The sequence below is a fragment of the Ixodes scapularis genome, unplaced genomic scaffold, assembly GCF_016920785.2.
Source record: "Ixodes scapularis isolate PalLabHiFi unplaced genomic scaffold, ASM1692078v2 PGA_scaffold1__304_contigs__length_218370807, whole genome shotgun sequence".
NCBI classification, from domain to species: domain Eukaryota; kingdom Metazoa; phylum Arthropoda; class Arachnida; order Ixodida; family Ixodidae; genus Ixodes; species Ixodes scapularis.
In genome coordinates, this window is record NW_024609846.1 from 42,150,102 (window position 1) to 42,177,537 (window position 27,436).

General features: G+C 49.7%; 1 long non-coding RNA gene across 1 annotated transcript; it reads left to right on the forward strand.

Moving 5' to 3' along the window:
• Positions 1-230: 230 nt before the first annotated feature.
• LOC115317424 lies at positions 231-24,079 on the forward strand. The gene is made up of 2 exons (XR_005718112.3): positions 231-947; positions 23,879-24,079. It is a non-coding gene; the product is annotated as an uncharacterized LOC115317424 (long non-coding RNA).
• The last annotated feature ends 3,357 nt before the right edge of the window (positions 24,080-27,436 follow it).

Here is a 27,436-nt window from a genome sequence, read left to right on the forward strand (position 1 = left end):
TCCGACATTTTTTTTCTTTTTTTCGTCCGTTTTACAGGAATGTCCCCGCACCGGACCCGCCAAAAAACGCCTGCGGGGAGCCGGGTCCGGCATCCGGCTCAGACGGCTTTCAGCCCCAAAAAGCACGGTGTTGATAAAGAAGCCCTGCCCGTTCGGTCGGTTAACCGGCGCTCCTTTGCCACTTAAGCTGACAGTGCAGTGGAAGCTACATGCTGCTTTGACTAAACATACATCTAACGTTTGCCACGTGATCAGGCTCCCAGCCCTAATTACGCGCAGAAAGCGGGGTCAAGTGATGAAGGGGAGGCTGCTGATTGGTCGGAGAGTGCGTGTGTTCCTCCCTACTGTCAGCTTGGGATCTTTCTAACCGGCGCAAGCAGCAACCCCCACGTGCGTCACGTTTGCCAGGGGCGCCGCCGACAGCCGTCCCCCCCGTCGACAGCAGCAATCGACCGCTCCGGGGAAAGGGCGACGGGGGAGGAGGGTTCGCCTCCGTCTACTCCTCCGGCGTGGGATAGTGTCTCGCCGGTTGCTCTTCCCGCCGCCGTCGCCACTCCCGCAGCTTCAGCATGGGCGCCGCGGCTGCGTCCGTGGCTCGCGCCCTCCTCCAGGGCCTCAAATCCATGGCCCGCGACGTGCTGGCCGTGCTTGCCGTGGTCGCCTTCTTCCTGACGCCCGTGGCCGCGCTGCCCTACACGCGGGCCTACGTTCCCAACACCTACACGCTGTCGAGCTCAAACTGCTCGGCGTGGGCAATGCGCCTGCTCAGCTGGGTCCTGCTGCTGCCCGGCACGGTGTCCGTGTTCCTGGTGCTGTTGCTGGTGCCACCGCTCTGCATCCCGCGCCGCTGGAAGTACCGCGCCGTCGTCGAGAACTACAAGGTGGGCCCGCAGACGCAAGTCCGGGTCCAGTCGCCCTTCTTCGACAGGCAGTACCGGCTCTAGACGGTGAGTCAGCCCCCATCCGCGGGACCCGCCGGTGTGAACCTTCTAGAGAAGCGCTACGATCGTCACTTGGAAAGACCTATCACCATGGCTGGTGGTCTTGAGAGCCCTTATTCGTTGGCGTCCAGAGCACTCAGAGTTTACAAAGTGTTTCCGCCGAGCGGGGGCGAGCCGTGCGCGTCACGTTGTCGTGCCGGCGCTGTCATTTCGCCGGGTTTGCCGGTGAATCGCCGGCTGCTCGGAGGCGCAGCAGCCAGCCAGCCGCGCGCTGCTTTGGCACGGGACCAACCTGGCCAACGAGACCTGTCGTCCCCTTCGCCTTCGTGTGAGAGATCAAAGTTACGAGCCTCAAGCAGGCCGGAGGTGACAATCGGAGGCTCTGTTAGCGGAGGTAAACTACGGTTGTTCATCGGGGTTGTTCTCAGTCTTCTCCTCTTGAACGTCACCCTTCATTCATTTGTTGAAGGGGGTTGAGGGCTACACCACCAGTTGCTTTTGAGTCTTGATGGCACCCGCTTGTCGTAGGTAATGGCCGTCGGCCAATGCGGCCAGTTTCAATTACCCCCTTAGTTAAAGTTTATTAACCTTCGGTTATGCGAGTATTCGTATTTGTAAATTTCAGAATCCATAAATTTTGTCCCGACTGTTTTTAGGGGAGAGCTTACGATTACTAGTCTTTTTTTATTTTATTTTATTTATTAACGAAGTTCTTACGAAATTCGCGAATGGGGGGAATTCCAAGACACGGGCATCTAAATTTGTTCCACCGTATCGAGTTGCAACGCTGTCAGGCAAAGTGCATTTCGCATTCCCGCTTGGATTCACAAGAGGTGACGTTTGGTGGGGAAACGTTCAGAGCTTGTCTTCAGGTGGTATTGTGTAAACCCAACGAGGACGCACGTCCGCGATCTCACCGTGATGACGTCCCGTTCGAGTTATCAGAATACTTCGACGATTCTGCTGCTATGTTATCTCTGATCACTGGGTTAAGGGTCTGCACCTGTCACGTTGGCAGCTTTCCCAGTGATAACCTCTTTCGCTCATGATAACACTTACGCTACAGGGTATCTTGCTGAACTTGTAGTCTAAGTTGTTTGCCGATAGCCAAAAGAGGACTCGGCCAAAGTTCAGTGCGATATTCAAATCAGGGAAAGTCGTGCATATCAATAGATACTTTTTTCTAGATAAATTTTGTGCATTGATCGTAGACGACCTTATCAACGTTTGCATGCGACGAGTAATCGTGGATGTTTCAGCATAGAGCGTTATGTGTGGAAAGCCAGGAAAAATCGCTAAAAATAAAAGAATGGCTCGCTTGGGGCATCATGCCCAGCACGAAGAATGATTGCTCGAAATAACGGTGCCACTGGCGCATAACTCTACTGCAAGATAAAAAGTTGTTTCTTTATAATGAAATTAAATGATCAGTTGGTAGGGCGCTCAACCTGTAATGGAGAGGTCCCGTGTTAGGCGCATCCAGTCAGCTAGCTGTGTTTGGAGATTTGTGTTTGTCCTTTGTCCCTCTTGTTCCCCTTCTCCAGGGATTATTTTCTTCATTCTTGTCCAGCTCGCTTTCACCTTTTCATTAAATTGCATTATAATTATAACCTTAAAATGCAAGCTTCACCCTTGTTAGTGTTAGACTGATGGCAGCTGACAAAATGGGAATGCCAACTCTGTGTGAGTAGACCTTGAGATGCGGGATCTTGCATTGCACGCGCGTCATTGTTGACTCAACCTGTTGGAACTCACAGGAGTCAGTCTTCAAAGAATATATAAGAAATATCTGCAAGTAGAAAGAGTTTTGTTTTTGCCCTCTGTGCAAAATAGGTGTCGGGACAATAAAACAGTTCCCAATCCGGCATCTGCGCGTTGCGCGCAGATGCTAGAGCGGGGACCGTTCTCTTTTTCCAGATTTCACCCGACACTGAAATTAATATTAATTTTAATTTTCATATTTTGATACGACACTCAATTCACAATATCAACTTTAGGTACTGTATATTCATAGCACCAACGACAGTGAAATGGAGCGAACCAGCGGAGCACGATTACACAATGCTTGGTCAGGTGGTCGGGTGCCACATTTTGTAGTATGTCAAAATGGCGGGGAGAAAATAAAACGGTACAAAGAGGACACAGAGAGGAGTGGAAAAGACATGCAAACACGGCGGTGTTTTCCACTTATCCCCGTGTCCTTTTTCTGCGCTGTTTTGTTTATTCTCATAATGCACTGACTCGTAATCTGCGTTGTCACAAGCACACGAGAGTACTTCAGGCAAAGACAAATGACCGTCACCTTCTGTCAGCGAATCGTAAACAGATCGACAGTCGGCTACAATAAGAACTTTCATAATGGTTGGTGGTAGTACTTTACTGAGTGTGAGGTTCATGGCGAGGAATTCCGTTTCACAGATCGGGGGGTAATCACAGGTGAACGTACGGGAAGGGCGTAGGCGAGGAGACGTAGGCGCGGAATTTCTGGTTTGCTACTGATTCATAAATTGCGACGATCAGGGAGTTGCCGAAAGACTTAAGGGGGGGACCTTACAACATTCCTACGTTCATAAAAATATTGAGGACGGTGTCTCGACTTTAATTGAAGAGACCCAAAGGTGCAAATATACACTCAAGAGTTTTCGGTAAACTAAAAATTCACCAATTCGACAGTTTTTTTCCTCTCTATTCTTACGTTTTTATTATACGATGTAGCTGCATTTTGCAAACTTTCTAGATCTGATTATGCTCTCTCACGAGCCTAAGCACACGCCGCATAGACTCGTGTAATGGTTTTTATTTGTGTGAATGTGAGATTTCTGACTAAATTAAATATAATTGATGTTTTTATCATTAAAAAAATTATATATATCTTGAAATTGGATTTCTGGACGCCTCCGTGGCAGGGCCGTCTTGGCAAGGGATTCGAAGGTTCTTCGGGACTATCCAAGGGATAACTTGTACTACACAGCGCGACACATTTAGCGCAAATGCAAAATTCAGCTCATTTTTTAATTTTCTTTTCTTTATGTAACGTTCTAGTTTTGTTGCACGAAGTTTTCATGACGATCTCTAAACTAAGAATGAAACGAGGTAAAACCGGCCGTTGCTTATTGCGCTTTCTACATTTTGCTTCATAAAAAATTACCTCAAATGTATAGGGATTTGAGTCTTGTTTTTTGCACTACGCTCGACGAGCACAGCTCAGCAGGATACTTCGTTTGTACGGGAACTCGCGCGTAAAAGTCGCATTTGCAAAGAAACGCACTCGCGCCTGTGTACCTTTGTCAACGAGAACGCGCCAAGAGCCCGCCAAACGCGACGCCGCGGCCACGATATCGAGCCTGTTAAAGCCGGTTCAGACACTTGCGTTTGAGTGCGTTTGACTGTGTTGAGTCGAGAACCGAAAGCGAGTCACCGGCACATCTGTGCTTCGTATGAAGCGTGGAATCCAATTCAAGGAATCGTCTTGGCACGCGATATAAGCAGCAGGGATGTCCTGGTTTCTCGCTGCCGCAACGCAGTCAAACGCAACTGTCTGAACCAGGCTTTAGAAGATCAGCAGTTCCGTTCCTTTCTTGTCCAGCCGCTATCACACTACTGATGCAGCCATGTCTCGTTAATACCCGTTAATCTGTGGACAACATTTTTTCGGAACTAACTGGATAAACGAATTGCCTTTTCGTCTCCTTATTATAGACAACACACATTACTGTCGCTTCTTGGTGGGAAGTGGAGGGGTCCGTATTAACGAGGTATCAATGTATATATCTTACAAAAGACGGTCTGCGAACGCTGTCTGCAGCCATGTTGGTAAAACGTACGACACAAACGGGCTTCGAACATGCTTTAAGGCGTGTCCACGATGTCTGTAAAAAACACCGCGTCTTTTGTCTGCGGCTTCACGGAATGTTGGAACGCGCGAACCGTGCACCGCAGCAGTGCGCGGCCATCCCCCCGGCAGTGCGAGACTCCTCGAGCCCACGATACGCTCGGTGCACACGGGCCTCCAGAAACCTGTTGGTGCGCTGATTCCTTGCTCGCCAACTTGGCAAACTGTGGAAGGTATACGGCCACCGTAATAATCCAGTAAGCGCGTGTCACGTGACAGGCTCACTCCGCGGCAGCGCGTATCACTGCGGGGTGCCAGAGGCGCGGGTCGGAGGGGCTATATACGTCTGCTAAACCGATACAACCTGCAAGACGAAGCCCGCGCGCGACATGATCGTTAACGCGCTGAAGATCGACGAGGGTCGCAGCAAACCGGACAGACGCGTCCGTCTCGGCGTCGCCGCGTGAACACCCCGCTCGTTGAGGGGAGGCTGCGAGACGCGCTGGTGACGATGCTCTCGCAAGCTATTCGGAGAGCAAGTAGTCTGCCTCTTGCGCAGGTGGTTGCGCTGACGTCAGAATGACGCCGAGTTCTGATTGGCTTTGATTGAAAGAATGGTGTGTAGACCGCAGTGCTAGATGCCTTAAGGGCTACCCCACTTTTTTTTTTTTTTTTTTTTTTTTTTTTCATCGGTTAATAAGAGCTCGGCGTTCTGACACTACGCAACTTTATATGCAAGAAGCAGACGGAGTTTTGCTACGTATAGGCGGCGGTGCGTAGATCGGCTAATGATGACGTTTGGGAAGGGAGAAAGAGACAGACAGGCGCAGCCCTTTTTTTTTTTTTTCAAAGTTCTAGGTGGCATTGGCTGAACTCCGTTTTGACATAGCCATACATAACGTGTGACGAAATGCCGTCAGTCACTACCAAGCGCTCGTACCAAAAAAAAAAAATGCTCCAAAACAGAAAAGAAAAAAAAAAAAACGTTGTGGGCCTATTGCTTAGTTGTGTATGACCCTAAAGGGGTATTCCCACGGGACAGAAATCCTCGGGGGGATGTGCGTGATGTCGACGTCAGGATAGCTAGGTTCGACATTGTACATGTACCTTTTTTTAGTACACGGAAGTGACGTCATCACGTCTGATTGGTTCGAAACAAAAGTGACGTAATTTCCCTAGAAAAATGTGGGCGGAGTCGGCAAAACTGGGCGGAGTCGGCTACCGGACGTGACAACAAAATGACGTTTCGTTTTGTACCGAGTACGTTTCAAAAGGTACTTGCTCGGAACTAGGTGTCATTGGCAGCATGTGTTCGGCGGCGAGGCGTCGCCGTCTCGTCAATTCGTCTTTTTCTTTAATAGAGCTTTTTTTTTTCGCCAGAAAGGCTGTATCGGGAACACCGCGATGCATTCGAGCTCGCGGAGGAGATCTTTTGGAAGCAATACCGCCTGCCCAAGATCGTGGTGCGGTGGTTGTGCGACGAACTTCGCGAGGAACCGGAGGTGAGGAAGGTGCGTACCTCGTGGACGGTCATGACTGTGGAGCTTCACGTGTTGTGTGCACTGCACTTCTAAGGCACGGGGAGCTTCCAAGGCATGGTGGCGAGCGACGAACACGTAGCGCGGGACCAAAAGACAGTCAGCGTTGCGGTCCGCGCCGTGTCCGTCGCTATCGTGCGTCGTCTCGGGGTCCAGCGTGGCTGGATCCACTTCCCCGAGACGCCGAGCGAGAGGTTCGACGCGGAGAAGGGCTTCAGGCTGCTCGGCAGGATACCCGGCGTCATCGGTTGCGTGGACGGGACCATGGTCTCCATCGTCGGCCCGTCCAAGAACGACCCCACCGTCACGAAGGCGGCGTACTGGTGCCGCAAGTACTTCTACGCCCTCAACGCGATGGTGGTAAGTACACTCATGTTACGTTGTCAAAACGCGCCCCAAATCTGTAGAAAAAAAAAAAAAAAAAACGTTTTGCCGATACCGTTTAGGTATGCCGTTTTATGACTGCGGGCTGTGGGGTCTCACGACTGCGCGAGCGTCTGCTCTACGTAGCATGTGAGCCGTAAGACTCTTCTCCCAAAAATAATATTTCTCTGTTAAAACGTGCAAGCTTCCGTAAAAAAAAAAAAAACACATTATTTTTGTTTCAAGGTAGTTAGTTGTACCTTGCATCCAGGAAGGTGTGTTGACATGCATGTGTCAGACAAAATAACTTAAAAGCTTCTGAAATTGCGACTGCTTTGTGAACCATAAGTACAATCTACTACTTGTGGATTCAGGTAATTACATGTCAATATCTCTCTCACTTTCAGGTGTGTGACGCCGACTGCCGGATAATGTGCATCGACCCACGGTATCCCGGGTCGGTGCACGACTCCTTCGTGTGGCAATTTTCTTGGCTCCGAAACCAACTCGAGCAAGAGCAGGTGCCACGCGACGGTCGGTTCCTGCTTGGTGAGCATATTAATTCCTTCCTTACGCACACGGTGGCTCCCACTGCTTGAAAGCCACAGTACCACACGTGCTGTGCTTGTTGTGAGGCACACAGACACAGTTGCTGGAACTCCTTGAAGTGAGACAACACCCAAAGTTTGGCCATTAATCTCTGTTTATGTCCACATAACTCTCACACTCTGCAGGCTACGAAAGCCACACTACACCAATCTCACGACAGTGATAGACTATGCAAGGAATGCGACCGCAGTGCGAGTCGCTGTCCGGTTCGGCCCACTCACTGTTACTGTCTGCCTGTACCCTCTTGCTGGTTGGTTTTTGCATGAAGTTGGAGCTCTTTCGCTGATCCCTGGGGGCTCGCGTGGTCGCTTTGGCGGTCGTCAGTTTGTACGGAATGGGATCAATTCCTTCTTGGCCACTTGGGGCTCGCCAAATCTGTCGTCGGGTCGTCTCTGTCCCACACACTGGATTCTTTTCCTTGACCCTTCTTCTTCGGTCTGCCTATATAGCTCCTCCTATTAGACCCTCCGTGTCCCAACAGGACCTGACTCCTTTCCAATCTAACCACCCCCTTTTTTTTCCCCATCTCCAACTCCACTGAGGATTAGGAAAGAGGTTCGTCGAACTGGCGCCTTATCCCCTTGCTTGCCAAAGACAAGGCCAAAGTGTTCTGCTCTGCCCGTGCCTAAGATCACGGCCACACTCCCAAAAGCAACAGAGCTTTTATCTGTCAGATGCAAGGGCCTAATAATGCACTTGCATACAACACAGCTCCCCTAAGGAATCGTGCACACATCCCATACAACCCACCAGGAAAACACATAGTTACATGAAATAACAGGGAGTTTGCAGGCAAGCTGGTGCTAACTAATCATAATGTAAACTGATACTGTAGTGCAGAAATATTAACACACTTAAGTTACATTATAATTGACATAGTTGCACACAGCTGTTTTCTTGCCTTTTATTTTAAAAAGTAAAGAATGTAATATGTTCCATCCTCTACATGTGCAGGTGACAGCGGCTACCCCTTGGAGCCTTGGCTCATCACCCCTGTCCCCGGGAACCACGCGACCTCCACCGCTTGCGGCCGGTTTAATAAGGCGCATTTTTCGATCAGGTCTGTTGTGGAGCGCTGCATCGGGCTGTTGAAAAACAGATTCCGGTGTCTGCAAAGGCACCGGGCTCTGTATTACCACCCTTCAACAGCCACCGCCATTATTTCGGCATGTGCAGTGCTCCACTACATCTGCCTTGCATCGAGCGAGCCAGAACCGGAGTCAGACTCCGACCCTGAAGAGTCAGAGTTGGAGTCTGAGCCGAGCTCGGACGGTTCTGAGCCGAGCTCGGAGAGGTCAGCGTCGGCTCCCGAGAGGCTGGCTCCTGCCGGCCCTCCGGTCGGCCTTCCGGTCGGCCTCTCGGACAGGGGGAAGGCTCTGAGGCAGCGCCTTGTCGCCCGGTTCGGAACCCGCCGCAGACGTGCCCGTGCGGAGCGCCACACGCAAGGGGTCCGCCGCCACGACGGTAGTCCCGACCACCAGGGACTCCGTCGGGAAGCCCCTCAGCGCCCTCGCTGCGGTGGTGCCCAGCACGGACGCCGCCAGCGACAGGGAACCTCTCGCCACCACGACTGAGGTCCTGACCACCAAGGACCCCGTCACATTCTTGCCCTCAGTGAAGCCCTCCCCGTGGAAGCCGTAAAGTGCACACTTCGCTTCCTGCTCCACAGTCATGGCCGTCCACAAGCTACATACTCTCTTCAGCTCCTACACCTTGTGAAGTTCGTCGCACAGCCAGCGTGCTGCCTCCGGATACGTGTCGAGTGCATCGCGGTGAAATCGATACAGCCTTTTTTTTAATTTTTATGAGCAGAAGGCACGAGACGCAGTCGACAGTGACAGAAAAGGTTCGGAGGTTTAGTTGCCAGACCAACAGGTCATCTGAATTGCCCCTGCAAAGAACTCAGAAGTAATTTAGACTACCTCTAGAAAGAAATGCTTGCTTTTGCAGAGATTGCTTTCTTAGTTGCTGATTGAACCAGGGATATTGTTGTCATGGACATTGTTTCATTTTAAAAATGCTTCAAAGCGTCTTGCCTTCTGCTCCATTTTATTATCTCTTTTATGGTACTTCATCAAAGTTAGGTGATTGTGTTATCTCAAGACAGTGCACATGTAGTTTGTTTTGAAAATTGCTTTATTTCTTAAAGAAAAACCTGTGACTTCATGAATAAAAGTGTGATAACATGGAATGTAATATTTCATTCTTGGAAGTAAAACTGAGCATCGACTGGAACCATGTAAGCAATTGGGCAATCTTAAGTATATATCACATATATCTTGTTGAACACTCTGGTCTTATTTGAGCACAATAGTTAAATTTAGAAAGGAAAAAAATATATATATATTCTCTGACTAGCATACCACCATATAAACACTGGACCACTTTGAAAGAATTATCACAGATGTTGCGCCAAACATTCTTATTTGAGCACAGCAATAGCAAGTTCTCGAAATATAAAAAAATTGTTTCTGACTAAAGCAGCCGTCACTCGCGCGCTCCCCGTTGGTTCCGCCGACCCCTCCGCTGCCCCCGGCACACCCGGCTCCTCGTGGTTCGACATTTTGGTTTGAAGAAGGCGCGTAGCGCACATCCCGCATAATATTGGAACAACTTTCTCTCCAAATAATTCTTAAATTTATTGCAAAAGGGTACAAAAAAGCGGTTTGTTTTAACAACGCCCAAAAGGTTTTGATTGTTTTTCAATACTTTTACCTGTACTAGAACAGATGCGACGGCCAGCGACGCACAGGATTGGTTGCCGTTCCTTCGCTAAACGCAGGAACTGCTCCCCGCGTCGTAGTAAATCCTACCCCGTATCCCGCGCGTAGGGACGCCTCAGGGAATGCGTAGCTACTTCCGCTCGTCGGTGGTTGGCTCCGGACGTCGCTGAAACGGGTGACGGGTGTCAAGTTTGCGATGACGTAGCGGCGTCAAAGTGGGCAGAGCCGCCACGTGAGTGTTGCTAGGATACGCTCCTCCTTTGCGTTACGTCACTTCCATGTACCTTTTCTCAAATGTCCAACCTAGCGATCCAGGCGCAACTTCCTCCTCAGCTTCGTCTTTCACTCCGACGAGGTGCTGGGGGGAGGGGTGTCAGCGTTTCCAGTCCATTTGAGCGGTTTGCGCACTTGACACCACCGCCGACGAATTCAGCGAGCTCTGCACTTGACACTAAGTAGTTTAACGACAACATGTTATGTAAAAGAGATGACCCGCCGTCAAACCAGGATTGTTTGTGCCCACCCGAGCATACTTCATCCACTGCGCATAGCACACGTCATAGCGCCGTATCGCAAAACCCCTGATGTTTTCATCGCTTGATGCGCGCGTCGGGGAGAATTCCCTAGATTTGTCTGTCGTGTGAATACCACTTTAAGGCTGGAACCACCTTCCTCCTGACATTCCCACCATTGATGACCTTTGCATTTTTAAAGATGCACTACCTTTTTTTTATTTTTTTTTTATATGACTGTGCTTATTTTGTCTGTTGTTATTTCTTTGTATTTCTGACTCCCCTCTGTAATGTCTTCGAACCTTGAGGGTAAATAAATAAATAAATATCGTTTCCTTACGTTACGTTTAAGTCAGCAAAACATTGGTGTCTCGAATGTCGCGTGCCAGGCTGTCTCCTTGAGTTGGCAGCCGCACTTACAGCCCCACTTAATATGAAGCACAGATGTACCTCCGGGTGACTTGTGGCGTGAGCAGACGTAAGCTTTCCTAAGGAAACGTGACGTAAGAAACCGGGTCTGTGTGAGCCAGCCTTGATGCTCAAGTCCACTTTATACTTCGTCTCACCTTAGCACGGACTCACTGCGAAGGATGTCCAAGCGCGAGCGGGTAGCCTTGACTGCTTTGCCTGGAGCACTCTCTGCACGAGCGCTCATCCAAAGCAAGTAGCTCGCGCTTTTAGCATGCGCGGCTAACAATAATCCATGATGCTAAGGTGAGACAAACAGAAACAAGCCTCTGTCTAGCTCGTGCAGTACGAAGGTATACCTTTGGCCAGCCTGCAGCACTTCGGTATAAGCACGAGTGATTGCAAGGCTGCCAAAGATACCTTCCCGTGAATGCTGCACGTGCTTGGGGCTTGTCGGTGTCGTTTGTTTCTGTTTGTCGCTCTAGTGGGACTCCGGCGTGAGTAGAGCTCACATGAAGGCCCCCACGTCACCCTCGTCAGATGTCACACTTTAGATGTCACCACCCTGATGCATAGCGAGTTCGTGGATTGATCCAACACACAGTCTCCTCTATACTCGCAAAGCCTGGCAGTTCGACGACGGAGCCAAAGGGTGCCTGGTCGCAGATTTGGAGCTCGAGGATCTGGTCACACAGGGCATCAGAGAGCCCTTTCTCGGGGAACCAAGGTGCCTTAGGGGAACCTGGACGTCAGCACACAGCTTTTGCAGCGGCGAGGACCCGAGACACACTGGTTCGCTCGGAAGAAGTGTGTTCGGCGTCTCGCCGCAGCGGGGCGCCAGTCGCGTGGCTCTCCTCGCATCCGTTGCCTGCCGCTTCTCCTTTTCCATTTCAGCGGCCGCTTCTCGTAGCGATCTGCCAGGCTTTGTCAGTATCAGGACCAACTTGAATAGGGGGGAGACCTGTCTATCGCGCGCCCTTCCTATGGGAGAGCTACTGGAGCTCTAGTTGACGTTGCGGCTACAAGGCGGCGCGCAAAGCCCCCCTATCATTTTGAATGGGGAAGGCTGCGCGATTCACGTTGCGATGCTGAAACCTGTGATTTTGTCTTACAGGCGTCTATTAAATCATGAAATAACTTAACACTGGTGCAGCTTTGCGCGCAAAAATTTCCTTTTATTGGATTCACACAGCAATAAATAGGTATATGAAGCATTTCTTTTACACTAATTACAAAACAAATTCTATACATGATTCTCACAGAATTCTTAAACCTTCAACACCTTTCGGGAAGTCGGTTTTTCTTTTATGACCTACTTTGCCCGGCGCTCCCCCATCATGTTTGATGCAATGTTTGTCAGAAAAGGCCTCGTGAACTTCCTGACCACGATTGTAACCCGGGTGGCTCTGTGATTTTCTGAGTTGTTGACTCCACAGCTAAATAGCGGGTTGCTCGCAATTGCCGACAGAACCTTTTAATTAACGGCAGCAGTGGCTTCCTCAATGCTCATAACCTCGTCTCGGCAGAATTAGATGCGCTCTCAAGCATTCTCAGAAAGTTGACGAAGCGGGGACTGGCATAGCGCGGTACCCCACGGTCCAGGTTATGTGCTATAGCAACGGTTACGCTGTTGTGTGAAGGGGCCTTGATCTGGTGCAAGCACCTGTCGCAGGCAATGTCTTCAGCCGCCCTCACGAGGAAACCTCACATGAGTGCCAGAGTGATGGTTTGCAGTCCTGGTGCTGGAAAACCTAACAAAAAAATTGTTTTGCGTTTTTTACTAGTTTTAACTTTTTATAAACGAACGTCTGAAGTTCCTTTAAAATGGTTTCAAAATCTTCATATTTCTCGGCGAAGCAGCATGCTGAAGTACTGGCTTTTGCAGCAGCGCACAAGAGGCTTCAAGAAAAATAAATGATGATGATGATGATGATGATGACCGATGACCGAGCATCCGCTCGGTCATCGGAGCCGCTCAGTTGCCTCACCGCAGAAAAGGGCGACTCTACTCTGTCTGAAGAGAACTTGAACGTTAAAATGTACTTGTATCCTTGGTCCATTAGGTGACATGTACACAATACAGAAGACAACGTTGTGACTGCCAAGGCTTCGTCAATTTCGGACGTTAAATATATTCTGACCGACGGTGCCGTTCTCTTCCAATTGTTCACATACTCGATGAATGTGTTCTCGAGTCAAAATATCGAGAGGTCCATCGGCTCCACCTCGGCCTCTCCGAGGCAGCATTGCTCTCGTTCACCGGTCTCGCCGTTCGTAGTTGATAAAATTCTTGTGTCGCCATTTATAACTGTTACAAATACTCGGAAAGATGAGTTGCACGCAAGAAGAAAATTAATTCCTACCATCGGATAAATCTCGAACACGGAACACCGTTGGCACCGCTGTAATTTTCAGTATTTTTTTATATTCCCATTCTCTTTATAGTCATCTGATGTAAAATGCAGCAAGCATAGGACAGTGCCCCCGCTATCACTTGGGTGCCACTGGGAGTTCTTTTTTAACTTCAAAAGAAAAGAAAAAAAACACGAAAACAACAACCTTAAAACATGTCCTGATTGCCTTTTTTTTTTTTTTCGAATACAATATGTCGCTTTTAATCTTACTTTCCTAGATCACTGAGATGAAAAAAAATATTAAAAATCGGCATTTACCCGCTCTCGAGATTCTTCTGATTCATTCTTCGCGGACACTCGATGATGGAAATTCGTGAAGTGAAAATCTTTTGCCCTTTTTGCCTTGCGAGGTACACAGCGGCAAGCAACAGTCTACCATTTAGCCGCAGTTCGAGTCGACACTTAAATTTTCGGATCGTAACACCCAGATTCCAACGGCGCAGCCACCTCGCTTCAGTGCTCCCCAAGGCTTCCCGGACTGGATCCGGTAGGGAAGGCTGGGGGGGCTCCGAGCGCCACCACGAGCGTTCGTGAGGAATGCGCGTACTACTGAGCCGGCGCTGAGCCACCGTTCAGTAGACAGGTCTCCCCTTATTTAAGTTGGTCCTGGTCAGTATATTGGAGGCTGTGTCCAGCATCACAATTTCAGGAGAGCGCGTGCAAGAGAAAGGCAACAGAACAAACCACACGCTCGCGCCAGTAGCCGAGGTATTTGCTATCTATGAAACGAAGCCGTTCTTCAAACGCTTCGATGCGTGCCTCGAAGGCGGGGTGCGGCGTCAATCGTCCTCCCGGGAAGCGCGGATTCTGGATTCCCGAAATGGCATCCGGGCGAGCTGCATGCGTGAAACGTCGATAAGGCGGTCGATGCGCTTTTGCGGGTGCCCGTCTGGACGATCTCCCCCTCTCCGGCGGGATCCTCTCGTCTCCTGTTTTATTTACGGTCGGGCCATCTGGCCGCCCGCAGTCCGAGCGTGACTTCAGACGCCCCGCGCACGTGGCCCCGCGTGCCCTGCCGACCAGAACCGTTTCGCCCAGGGTCACTGGATAGGTTACCCTCAGGATACTGACACCCAATTATCTGATTGCCTCGTAGGCGAGGCCATTTTGTTGCCTAGCGCTTGGCTATAGACCTTTTCTGCAAGTGCGCCGCCATCTTGAATTGACGTCACTTCCAGTATGGGCGAAAACATTGTTTTGCCTTTGCCACGCCAATAGAAGGCATTTAGGATATAAGCGTAACCGTCACACTTTCTCGTTTTGCCTCCCCTCTATTTTTGTACTATTTGCAGGTTGAAACGTTGGATTATTTTTTCGTCGCCCATACCGGATACGCCTATTAGGCGGCTGGGGACGAGAGTACACAGAAAAGGTCTATAGTATATATGGTGGTGTCCGACTGACGCGTTTACCGCGTCCTCAAAGGTAGTCCCTCGAATTTCGCCCGGTGAAGTCATTGCAGCGTCATGTCGCCGGTCGCGACATGACGCTGGCGCTGTCAAGGCAGTGGTGGAGGATCTGACAGACGCCTGCTCTGCTGCAAATCGCTCTCCAGCTTGACAGTTCACGGAAGCTTCGGCAGCCAGAAGTTGGGACCCCGCGACGACAAAATCCATCAAAATCTCCCGAACTTTATTTTCTTTTTTTAAACTTTTATTGTTTATTTGTTGGGATCGCAAAGTCTGACAGTGTGACATTTCGACTTTTGTGACTTCGTTTGTTGGTACTCCGGGAACACTTACGAGGTATGGGCGGAATAGGATGCTAAACGCACCAGTCGGAGAACCGCTTTCCAGGCACCACTGCGATTGTTACGATTGGACATTGCGATCTTCCGAGCTTTTGGGTGCGGTTTCAGGAATCCCGGGCGATATCGTTTTGGCCCGTCGCGGACTGTTTTTTAATACTTCCGGAGGACGGAACAAAAGCCTTTCCTGCGATTTCAGATAAGGCCTCGCACGAGTGTGGCATTATTTTATAACCGCGGCTCGAAGCCGCGTTCACACTGAATACGTCATACAGAAAAAACGTTCTACAGAAGACAGTTTGAGGCTTGTTTCTCCCTGGTATGACGGTCGCATTGGTCATGCGAAGAACATTCTGTAGACACGTTGAAAGCATAGAAGTTGTACGAAGCAAACGTGTTTCTAACAGCCTTGAATCCGCAGATGATTCCGTCGTCGTGTGTGCAGCGAACACGCGTGACTTTTGTATGATGGATGAGCGGGGGAGCGCACTGTCTTCCGTCGATGCGGGCGAGCAAGCCGACGAATGACGTATGCTGTCGTCAGTTACCACCTGCGGTGACAGACACAGAAAAAAAAAAAAAGAAACGATTCGAGTGGAATGGCAACTTGAAGAAAGGGTTTGAGCCTCAGACGCCTTTTTTTTGTGTCGTGTCAGTACGCGTGACAGCCTGTTTGCGGTCGAGCGTGTATACTTTGTTTCCAACGTCGCGTACTGCCTTGTCAAGGCTGCTGTCGCGAGCGTGCGGGTTGAAGTAGCGAGTGTGTTGAAGTTGCGAGAATGTACCGCGTGAACGAAACGACCGATCGAGGTCAGGCGCTCGCTCCAGTTGGAGTAGCATAAATATACACGGTTTGCAGCACCTGTGCGTGGGAGCACGGCTAGAACCGCGACTTTGAGTTTTGGTTCCCTCTTATTCCATTCACTTTACTTCATCATTAGCGCAGCAGGACATGTTATTGCCATTTTAGATTCTACCTGGTTTTCTTCCCCAGCATAGGCCTTTGTGGGGGCTCGTTAACGGCCGCTTCAGTGGCTCGGCATCTCGGTAAGACGAGAGAGAAAGTCAGCAACGGCGGCTGTAACCTGGCGCGTGCGCAAAGCGTCTATACAGTCATTCTAGCGCTATCATTAACAACGTTGCAAAATGCGCGACACTGTTATTTTATTTTATTTTTAATTACGGGAGTGGTGGAAGGTGTTTACGCGGGGCGTTAACCTGAGCGGTGAAGATAAGTCCACGTCGACAACCCTGTTTGAGTAAAAGGAGAAGTTCCGATGTCGGGTATAGCCGTCTTCCCGGAATCAATACATTCCCATTTTTCTGGAATTGAAAGTCATTTTGATATGTGTTCACATTTCCCGCTTTTTTGTCGTCAACAGAAAATACTATAAATCCGTTACGTAAATAAGGACGGACATAGTCAAGGCTAGCGTAGCTCCAGCTACAATACCGCAGCCCCACACTGCTGTGAGAACACGTGACTTTGTCCTGCGTATTATTCGCATGCGCAACTAGCCTTGGCAGAGTTTGAGCGCTGCTGAAGTTATACGCTATCCTTGACAACGTAGCTCGAGTAAAATAATTATACTTCAGAAAATATGTAATTCTTTCCTTACGAAACTAGGAGTATATTAATAACGAACCACCAAGCAATTTGTTGCTTGAAGCGGAATTGGTCCAAGTCTGGTCACACCCACCTTTATACCGTGTAAAATACAAAACGTACTGCGTGTATTACTTCTGTTTTTTTGCGCGATTGGTTCAGCTGATGATGGCAAAAGCACAAAAGCGACCAGCATCATGACGATGCATTTTTGACGCTGCATGATTGACTCTGTCGGATCGTGTACTCTCGGCTGGGGTCGGACTTATCGGGAGATATATATATATATATATATATATATATATATATATATATATATATATATTGGTACTGATTCCCCCAGCTTCCTTTTTGAAGCGATACACGGGGGCAAGCTTCGTTGGCTTTCGCTCTCTGTTCCACGCCGGTATCGTCTGACGTTCCTTTTCATTTTTTGTATTAACGTCCGGACCAGCGCCGCTGGCGCCTTTGTGCCGACCCGACAGGGCATGTGGTTACGTTTCCTTCGTGACCTCGGGAGACTCGCCTTTTTAAATGGCGCCCCAACGGTTTTCTCTTTTTTTATATGTTATTATTTATTTAGCCGCTCGCTCTCTGCAGACGCGTCTTCTCAAAAACCCCGTCTCGTTCAGCGCATGCCCAGACAAGAGAAGAATGCGTGCGTCGTGACAAAGGGTTGTCCGACCCGACCCGCGAAACGTGATCCGCCTCACGCGCTCCAGAAAGCGGGTAAAAAAGAAAAGAGAGGGCGGTTGCCGGACGTGACGTTTTTACGCATTGAGCATTCCGAGCTTTTGGGCATTTCGTTTTTTAAGTCGTTTGACGAAGTTTGACGGTCGTCGGAAACCTTCGAAAGAAGCTAAAAACGTGATAACCGTCAGCCGTCTTCTTTTTATTATTTTTTTTATTAAGGTTTGTTTTTAGATGTACTATGTCTGCCCTCCGGTTTTCGGCGGAAGGTAATGACGTCTTTTTTGCCGTTGCTGTCCGCTTAGCAGCGACTATAAAGGGCCCGTCTCAAGGTTAAAGTTTGCTGTCCTTCGTTACAACATTCAAGCAGTTCGCGAGGAGAAACCGCAAGTTTTCTTTAAAAAAATCGTAATCGCCGCATGGCTCATGGAAGCGGCTTAATAACGTCAATTATTTTTTCCACAAAAAATAAAATAAAGAAAAAAAAGAGGAAAACTCGTCCGCATTTTTGCGAGGGCGGGCCTAAAATGGGAGCACGTTTAGTGTCGCGCGTGTGGCTTGCGAGGCCACTCGACGCCTCTCGCTCGTCCTGCCGCGCGCGTGAAGGGACGTTGTGTGACGCAGTTGGCACGGACACGACTTCCGCGCTCTTTTTAGCATCATTTTACTCGTGCAGTTTCGTGTGGCCCTCGTGCGTGGCCCTCCTAAGAGCCCATAAAGACTGGCTCAGACGGCCCCGTTTTCTTACGGTGCGTTACAAAATCTTGACTTGTGCTTACGCCACACGTCACAAGGACTCCTGTGTTCCGTATTAAAGGGACAATGAAGGCAATTTCGGATATTTTTTTGGCGAGTGAACTGGGTTCCCGGCACGCCTCAGGCCACGTTGCCCAAATTTCAGCCAAAACCGGCGCTTGTGTGCCGCGCCATTCAATTAAACAGTCACGGTAATAATCGTACCGCGATCGATCGAGGCGACGCCCCGAGCGTTGCGGGAGAAACCAGCAGAAGCGGAGGTCACGTGACCCTGCTGGGCCTGGAAGCGTGACGTCACAAGAGACGTGTCAGCGATTGGTCGAAACGAGAAACGTGCCCTCGGTCACGCTTTGGTTCGTGATTTTTATGAACACTGTTCTAATTCCACTTGAACAACCATGAAAACTATAAATCGAACCGAAAATGATAACTAAACCGTAAATAAAACACCATAATTATTTTTCTCTTTTGCTACACTGCACGCGAAACGGGCAACGGGAAACTATGGGCAAACAAAATATATAAAATAAAGATCACAGCGCGGAGCACGCGGGAGGTTTTTAGTTCTGGTTTTAGATGTCGGTGCCGTGTTTACTTTAGAAACACGGCACTCGAGGGATTCTGCAAAGCGGCAGTCATGCCAAATTTGTGCGCTGTTGAAGTATGTTCAAACGGTCGACTGAAGACCCGTGATCGTTCGGGCGGCGCTAGTTTTCACCTACTCCCAAGCGATGAAGCATTGCGAAGTCTCTGGTTGAACAGCGTTGTCTTGCGCAGAGGTCTCGGCGGTGGCGTCAGAATTTGTTCGCTACATTTTCGGTCAGGAGACTTTGAACAGAACCTTCAGGTTAGTCGGAGTCTGGGCGTAGCTGTGAGGCGAATTACTCTGGGTCGGCGGCAATTCCGGGGCGTACTCGTAAAGAGGAATTCCAGAGTTCCGTGTCCTTAAGGCCCTGTCACACTGAGGCAACACGACGGCAACAGCAACACAACACGTTGTCCGACAGTCGGGCAACTTGTTGCTCGCTCCCCGTGTTGTCCGACAAAGCTGTCACACCGCGGCAACAGCTTTCGGCAACAAAAACAGCAGCAACTTGTGTTGGACAACGAGTGTTGCCCTGATCGCTGGCTGAGCGAATTTCGGGCCGGCAACACGACAACATAGATAGATTCGATGGTAGAGTTAGTCCCCTATCAATAAAGTCTTACTCAAATAAAGGCTTGGAAAACGTTATTTAACAATAATTAGGGCTGGCGTGCAGCTAAAATATTTTCGATTAATGTTTTGGTTGCGTAGTTACGGAAAGCAATTTTCGAAATGGTCACAGCTACGGTCGTGAACGTTCAGACTGGTTTTGAAATTAGAACTCCCGAGAGACCAGCACACATTACGGATAGTGAAATAAAATGGCATGCCTACCCACCCACTAATAAAGTATAATAAAAATAACTCAGAGAACCTAAGATTAAAAAATCGAAGCATAAAACGACCACTCTGATCATGATTGTTGATGCTTGGAACTTGGAAACAGCCGCTACCAGACACCTGATTTGTTTTAAAAATACCCAGGACGTTTTGGGGGAATGAAGCGATCACGTAGCAGCGGTAGGCCAGTAGACAGCGTTGAAAAATATTTATTTCACCGATTGTTATGAAGGCCGATGGTGTCGGTGTCGCAGTTTTGAAGCACTGTCAGTTCAGCTCAACACCACGTTACAAAAGACGCTTTGGGGTACTTCCGGTGCTAACGCAATTTTACAGTAGAAGTAGGAATTGCATGAAAGAACCGGACAGAATCACTTCATACGGTGGCGTAAATCCCAAAAATACATCAGCGATGCCACTTTCCTCGGTTAGGGCTATCTGCTTTTTCAGCGAATGAAGAACATTTCGATAAAATAAAGAGCGAAAAATACTCCCTGTGTCAAGTTTTCTAATTATAGCCACTGGTTGATGTCGTACCGTGGTAATTCCCGGCCCTTCGAACGCACTAGCACTTTGTAGAGTCACATTTCCAGCGATTCCGCGCCGCACACGAAGGTAAACAATCAAGATGGCGGAGTATTCCCCGTGTTGTCCTCGCCGTCAGCGCGGTGTGACTGGGTTGTCGGACAACAAATCGGGCAACACTGTTGCCGGGCGGCAGCAACATGTTGCCCGACTGTTGTTGTTGCCTCGATGTGACAGGGTTGCCGGCAACACGACTTCCCCGTGTTGCCGGATAGAGTTGTCCAACTGTTGCCTCAGTGTGACAGGGCCTTTAGGAGCATCTCCCGTTCTGTTGGTGTGAGGTTACTGAACGGGAGCCCGAATTCGCTCGCGAGAGCGGCATTGCCGTCCATGTTGGTCCGACGAAACGACCGCGCCACCGCGCTGCTATAACCCACCGCGATAACCAGAGTCTCGACGCCCTAAATGCTACCGGTACCGACAATTCACATGTGACGTCACTCGCTACGTCACCTCCGTTTTCGGAGGCCCAAAAACGAGAAACGCAGATAGTTCAGTTTCGGTTTCTTCAGTTCTTTCGTAGGTACAGAAATACGCGTCACAAATGTCTATAAAAAATTGGGCAGTATGCGAGGCTCCCAAGAAGCCTAAAAACACCATTTTAAAAAAAATTTAATAAAATCGCCTTCATTGTCCCTTTAAGCGTGGCTACCACTTCAATGAGATAGAAAATTTAGACATAGCCTGTCACTCACCACGCGACATTCGAGACACTAATGCTTCGGTAACTTATTCGCAAGGTAAGAACACGTAAGCTATAATTATAATGCAATTAAATGCAAAGGGGCAAGCGAGCTGGACAATAATGATGAAAATAATCCCTGGAGAAGGGGAACAAGAGGGACAAGGGACAAACATAAATCTCCAAACACAGCTAGGTGGCTGGTGAGCGACCGAAAAAATCCGCCTGGTCCGGGTATCGAACCCGGGACCTCTCCATTACAAGTGGAGAGCTATGTAAACCGAGGGGATCGGTGGCCGAGTGGGCCGTCGTTGTACACTAAGTACGAAACGGAGTATAGACGATTGCAAGCAAGGCGAATGGCCGCCGTCATGTCTTTGCTCGTGCGGACAAGCCCGTGCTATTTCAGGCTTGCGAAAGCTCTGTTCACTCGCAAGCTGCAATACGGGCCTTACCGTGCGGGGCACCATTCTGGACGCCATACTTGCAATTGTCTATTGACCTCGTTTTTATTTTTTTTTATCGCCCCCTTGCAGTGAAGCCTGTCTTTCTTCGTATCTTCTAAGCACGGCACTCTTCCCGACTCGAAGACGCGCTCATTGTTTTGAAACGGCTCGCTCCTCTCTATTGTATACGCCAGTTTTAGAGCAGCTCGGAGCCGCCGCCCGCGAGGATCGCATTGTACGGGCCGTCAGGTTTACCAGCGACAGCAAGAGCGCCTGTATGGTATATTCGGGAGTAATCGATGTATCTTCGCACACGTCGTCAAACTGCTCGATTCGGAGTCCGCAGAATTTCAACTCGACAACCTTTCTCGCGGACGGATGATGGTCCCATTTCAAAAATGCGTCTCGTGATTGCGTAATCCCTGGAGGCGCATTTCTATATGTCGATCAACTGAAAAGTAGAGGTGTGCGAAAGCTCTGGAATCTAGCCTTCTGCAGTAGGAGAGGAGACTGCATATGTTCCGTTCACTCGTAAGCCGACAGTGTGGTTAGCTCAGGATTGGTCCAAACGAGCTACGTGCTCGTTTAAACCAATTGTACATCTGCTTTTTTTTTTTTTTTTTTACGCGATCACGCTTTTGCCCATATTCCCGCGCAGAGAGACAGGTTAGTAAGTGATGAGCCCCCACCGCACTGTCAGCTCCGCTTTCCTTTCTATACGAAACGAAGGCACGAACCGCGGTAAAAAAAAAGCGAACCAAACGGTCCCCTGAAAGTTGTACGCGCTACGTGACACGGTTGACACGTTTGGATCCTTGCTGTCACTCCGCCCCCCAAGATTAGGGTTCTTCGCCGTAAAGGTGTAAATGCGGAGTCTTCAAATCGTATCACGGAGTAGCGAGACGGCGGATGCTGCGGATTCGTGTTAGCCAATTCCAGCGTTCCACGCGTGCCACGCGACTTCACGCTCCGCGCACACTCACTCCGCCCAGCAGAATGGTCACGTGATACACTGCGAGTTGGGGGATTGGACCTCCGGTGACTCGCAGTGTCCGTTGCGGGGCATCGTTAGGACGCTTTCCGTGCGCATGGAAATGCGAGCCGTTGGCACCGCGCTTCTCCTGCCCCGTCGGGGAGCATTGCCGCCGACGACGAAGCCGCTCGAAGCGCCTGGGCGTTAACGACGGTCGCCTGGGTCTACAAGGGCGATGACCTCCGACGCGTGATGGCGTGCCTGGAGTGCGCCATCCGGACTCGAGAGCAGTTACGGCGGCGCCTATGCAGATCCGCCCCTGAGGCGTCGAAAGTCTCGGGGAGGGGGGTTTACTCTATTTGGCCGCCTGCCCGCCCGTCGCGAGTGGCTTGCATTAAATGTCTCTTCGAATTGCCGCGATAAAAAATACCGTCGCCCTTGAATGGTTAGTGGCGCGGTGAAGTGACAAAGCTGTCTCGGCGAGACAAAGGAGCGAAGCGTGACGAACGTAAAGTGGGGCTTCTTAGGATCCTCAAACAATGAGGGAAGGAACGAACGAGTATACGTTTGCGTCGAGGAAAACCGCCGTCAAATTGTTGACGCTCGAGTCGGGTAGAGAATAGGTAACCCGTAACTCTAATGAGGTACGTGCTGTGCTGCAGTGATTCCGATTGTGTAGAACATATACTTCTGGAACTGCATTAAATTTTAATTGCATTTCATAAGTCATTTTTGGCCAGGTACACCGTCAAATTTTCGCCAAGTCACGTGTCCTTTTTACGGCATCGTCGCGGGTGGCGCCGATGTCGCCCAGGCTGCCAGCAATTCCTAGACAAGAGGTCTAGTGAGTCGAGAGATCCAACGAGTCAAGAAGGTTCAGTATTCGACCTCTTGGTTTTTTGGATTTCTTAACCCTCACTGGATCTCTTGTCTCTCGTTGGATCTCTTGGCCCTCATTGTGTCTTGACAAGTTGTATGGGACACGCAAAGCCCCGTTATCCCTCAAAAGTCGTCCAAGAGATGACATACCGCAGTGCGTCAACAACACGGAAATAACATTTAAAAGAAGTTCAGGGTCATTTATGGTGTACTTAAAAAATCGCGATTGGAAGCTCGAAATGCCGTCTTACAGCAAACGTTTATTGTTGTTTTCTCCCCCTTTTCTAGAAGTAAAAACGAAAAAAAAAAAGCACTTCCGAAAAAAAAAATTTTTTCCGACTCCTCGCCCATATCTAATAGTGAACTTGTCTCGGGTTAACGAAGTCTTCTGTGGTGTTGACTTTTAATCAGCCACACACTTCTTCACTCGTTGAACTTCCTTCTTGACGCCTTGGGTCTCTGAACTCGGTTGATCTCTTCTTTTGATCTCTTCGCGCATTTTGGAACTCTCGGCTCGATGGATCTCTTGACTCGGAATTATCACGTGATTGTTGGATCTCTTGATTCGATAAACCTTGACCCATATCTTTTGACGCGTTGGATCTATCGACGCGCTTAATCTCTTGACTCGGCTGTCACGTGATTGTGGGATCTCTTAACTTGTTAGACCTTTTTGCCAGAAACGGTTCCAAGTAGTGTCCTGATGTTCCTCGTCTGACCTTCACCTTCTTTTCTTTTTTTCTCGCAGGTGCCCGAGCAGCTCCGCCGGAAGCAGAGGTCCCCCGGCCGCGTTCTCCGAGCGATGCATCGAACCAAAGTATTACACTCGAGTCTGTAAATAACTCCGCGAGGCAACTCGTTTTCTCTCCTTTTTCTTTGGCCCCTATACCTTCGTTTACACTTCTCAAGACTCATGCCCTGTGTACAGTAAAAAAAACTCTCACGTGAATCCGTGTCTTCGGTGTTCCCCGCCGCCTGCTGCCCCGGTTATACACCCATTGTGTCGTTGTCTGATCCGTACTTCCTAGAAGACAAGACCCGTGCATGACACCATCCTTCGAGGCTTCTCGTACCCGCCCCAAGAGGCAAACAAGCTGAAGATCGGCAAGAGAGCCTTCAAGGGGGCTTTAAAGGCCTTTTTCAGGCAGAAGGTCTTTATGGATCCGGCGTATACCGAGGGTCACCCGCAGAGTCGGGATCGCGAGCTGACGCGCCGATTGTGTAAATGCCTTTTTTTTTTTCGAGGGCCTTTTAAGTGCACGCCAAACAGGGACGTTCTTGTCCTGGTGTCTACGTACGCCCTTTCATTTTGTGGGCCACATTTGAAGGTACGAATATGGAGTTTAGTGGATCGTTGCTGCATTCCGATAATGATAAAAATAGCGGAAGACGATAGAGGTGAGATGGCTAACTTTTGACATCGTGATAACTCAAGGAACGAGGAGAGGGGACTGTCCACCCCCCTCCCCCCCCATACACACACGCACACTTTTTTATTTATTTTTTCCCTCGGTCTCGAGTTGTTTTTAGGCTGCCGATACACGGTACTCCGCCGGCGCCTTTGCGTCTGCATCGCGTAGTCTTTGGGTATCGTTATCGGAGCGCAAAAACGTCCTCCTCAGCCACCGAACCACACTCGCTCACTCCTCGTTTCTCAGCCGATTCAGTGACGACGCACCCCTTCCCGATTGGAGCAGTAGAACGGGTGCGTGCAGTACTGACTGCGGAAGAGAGTCGCTCGGTCTTGCAGCCGCACCAGGCGCACTATTATTGGTACGGGGGCTTCATAACAGTCGACAGTGCTAACGCAGCCGAAGAACCTCCAAGGAGTCGGAAAACTGAGCCGTCGAAGCGACAAAGATTCGCCTCTCTATTGCCGTTTACGTATACCTAAACGATGGCGCACTTGACGTCTGACGAAGGCCCGAAAGGTAGGTCCTCCTCCCCGTCGACAGCGCGTTCTCCGGCAGCACGAGGGACCGTCTTCGGAGACGGCCGTCTGTCCGTCCACAGGCGAGTTCCTGGCGAGAGGAGGTCTCCATTACTCCCGGTTTGGAATGGCGAAGCGAGACGAAGCCCCCGGCGTGTGCCAGCTGAACTACGCTGTCCGAACTCTCTCCGGTGTGCAATGGAACCGGAGGTATTGATGTGCGCCGATCACACGCACGTTGCGCGGGCTGTCAAAGCTGTCAGCGGCCGGTCGGGGGGTCTTCTAGTCTCCTCGTGTGATCCGCGCTGGTGCAGAAGCGAGGCTGCGAGCGGGATGGCCTCCGTGGCCGCGTCTCTTGAAGGGCTTCGGGGCCCGATTCCATCTGGGTTTGGAGTTTTTGTCGCAAAGGATAATGCGGAACTGGAGCACGGCAAAACGTGTAAGTACTGACATGGGTGCTCCCGAGAGAAAGAACGAAAAGGAGGTCGCCACGCAATTTCTATTTGTTTTGTTTTGCATTTCAATAGTTTAGGCATTTCAGTGAAGTTAACAATACGAGGGAAGTGGTATAATGATCTCCCCCGACATCCACCGTCCACCATAGTCCCAGTTCGCCTCTGTGTGTGAACAGTTACGACGCCCCTGAGGGGGGATAAACGTAGCAGGCGCGATGTTAGCCATGTTCGTGTTGCCGAGGAGCATGGAAAAAAAAAAAGTAAGTTAATACAGCCGGAAGGTAGTTTGCCTCGATGTGCGTCTGGTGACAGCTGCAGATGATAAATTAAGCCTATTTGAAAAATTCTCAAGCACCAAAACCACGTGCTGGAATTCTGCTTAGCTATACGGGCTGCACTCGCTCCCCTTGCGTGTAGGACGAATAGTTTATTCCGCTTTTTTTGTTTTTCCAATTCTAGAACGTTTCTTTCGAGCTTTTGTTCTTTATACTCCGGAAAGTCTGTTGTCAGTACCAGACAACGACAGTAAGTCTCGCTAAAATCGACTAAAAGTTTTTTTAATCATTATTCTTGTATATAATCGCAGTGAAAAAAACGGTCTATTAGTACTTATTTTCGTTTCGTTTCGGTTTCACTTGGTTAACTGCGGTTTCCACATGGCCAACTTGCATTTGAGTACGTTCAACGACTGGCCTCCGGCAGTCTTTTATGACTGCCGCATCAACGGAGGGAAAAAAAAAATGAAGTAAACGCGAGCTCTCAATCTCTCGCTCTCGTGCGCGAGAGAGACATTTTCGTGTCTTTTTCTTTCATACATTCTTGTTAGCTTCGCCGGCCGGAAATCTCGTTTCTCGTTGCCATCCGGCGACGCAGTTGGCAGCGACGTCTGCTCTCACGACGGTCGGCTCGGTTTTCTCTCGTTGTGTTCGGACGTCAACGTGCATATCTAAAAAAGGCACGAGCAACCGCATCGCGACGATGTCTTTAGATCGGGCAGTGGAGTAGCGACACGGCTGGCGTGCCGGAAACTGACTGCGGCGAGCCGTAGCGGCAACCTGACCCCCATCCGTCATGGGCTCTACATTCCACATCCACCTTTTTTTTTTTACACATTTTATCCGGATGTGCACCCCGTTTCCAGACTACAAATATTAATAAGAGCTGCGTCGACCAAAAAGAACATCAGGGTCGAAAGGCTGACAGAATTTCTTTATTTATTTCCCAAACCTGCAGCCTCGAAGGGTTCTATGAGCTGGAGTCCCAAAAGCGAGACGGTTGCGCGAAATACGTAGGTAATGAAAGTACTGCCGAACGCACACGCAGGAGATGTTTAAAGCGAGCAAAGCTGAAAGTCAGAATCACTTTCTGTAAAGGAACGGTTCCACCGTATTACTTGTCGAGGATGACTCCCTCAGCGCATCCTGCTTAGAGATTGTCCGACGGGAAAATGAATAGGGAGTTTTAGCGAGTCGTTTCCACGCGAACGGTTCGTCCTCGAACGGATCGACGACGCCACTGCGCATGCGCACGCGAGTCTTTGAGGGCCTGGGAGGTTCTCACTTGTGGCTCCCATTCTGGCTGCTGGGGTCGTCACCGGAACCCAGCCAGCACCGTTCACGACTCGGTCAAAAAACATTTCGGTCGGTTTGGTGACTGACTCCGCCGACTCAGCCGAGCGTTAGACTTAGAACAGCGGGAAACGATGTGGCCATTCTGTTACTCTGCTTTATTTGAGGGGTTGAATCAAATCATTTCGATGTCTGCTCACAATGGTAAGTAATCGTGAATGCTGTAAACTACGCAAGCTAGTGAAGTTTTGCCATCTGCGGGCCGACTAGCTGCCGTGGCGACCGCGAGCAGACGAAACGATTTGGTTCGACGGCACACAACATGAATGATAGCTGAATTTTACGGGTTTCCC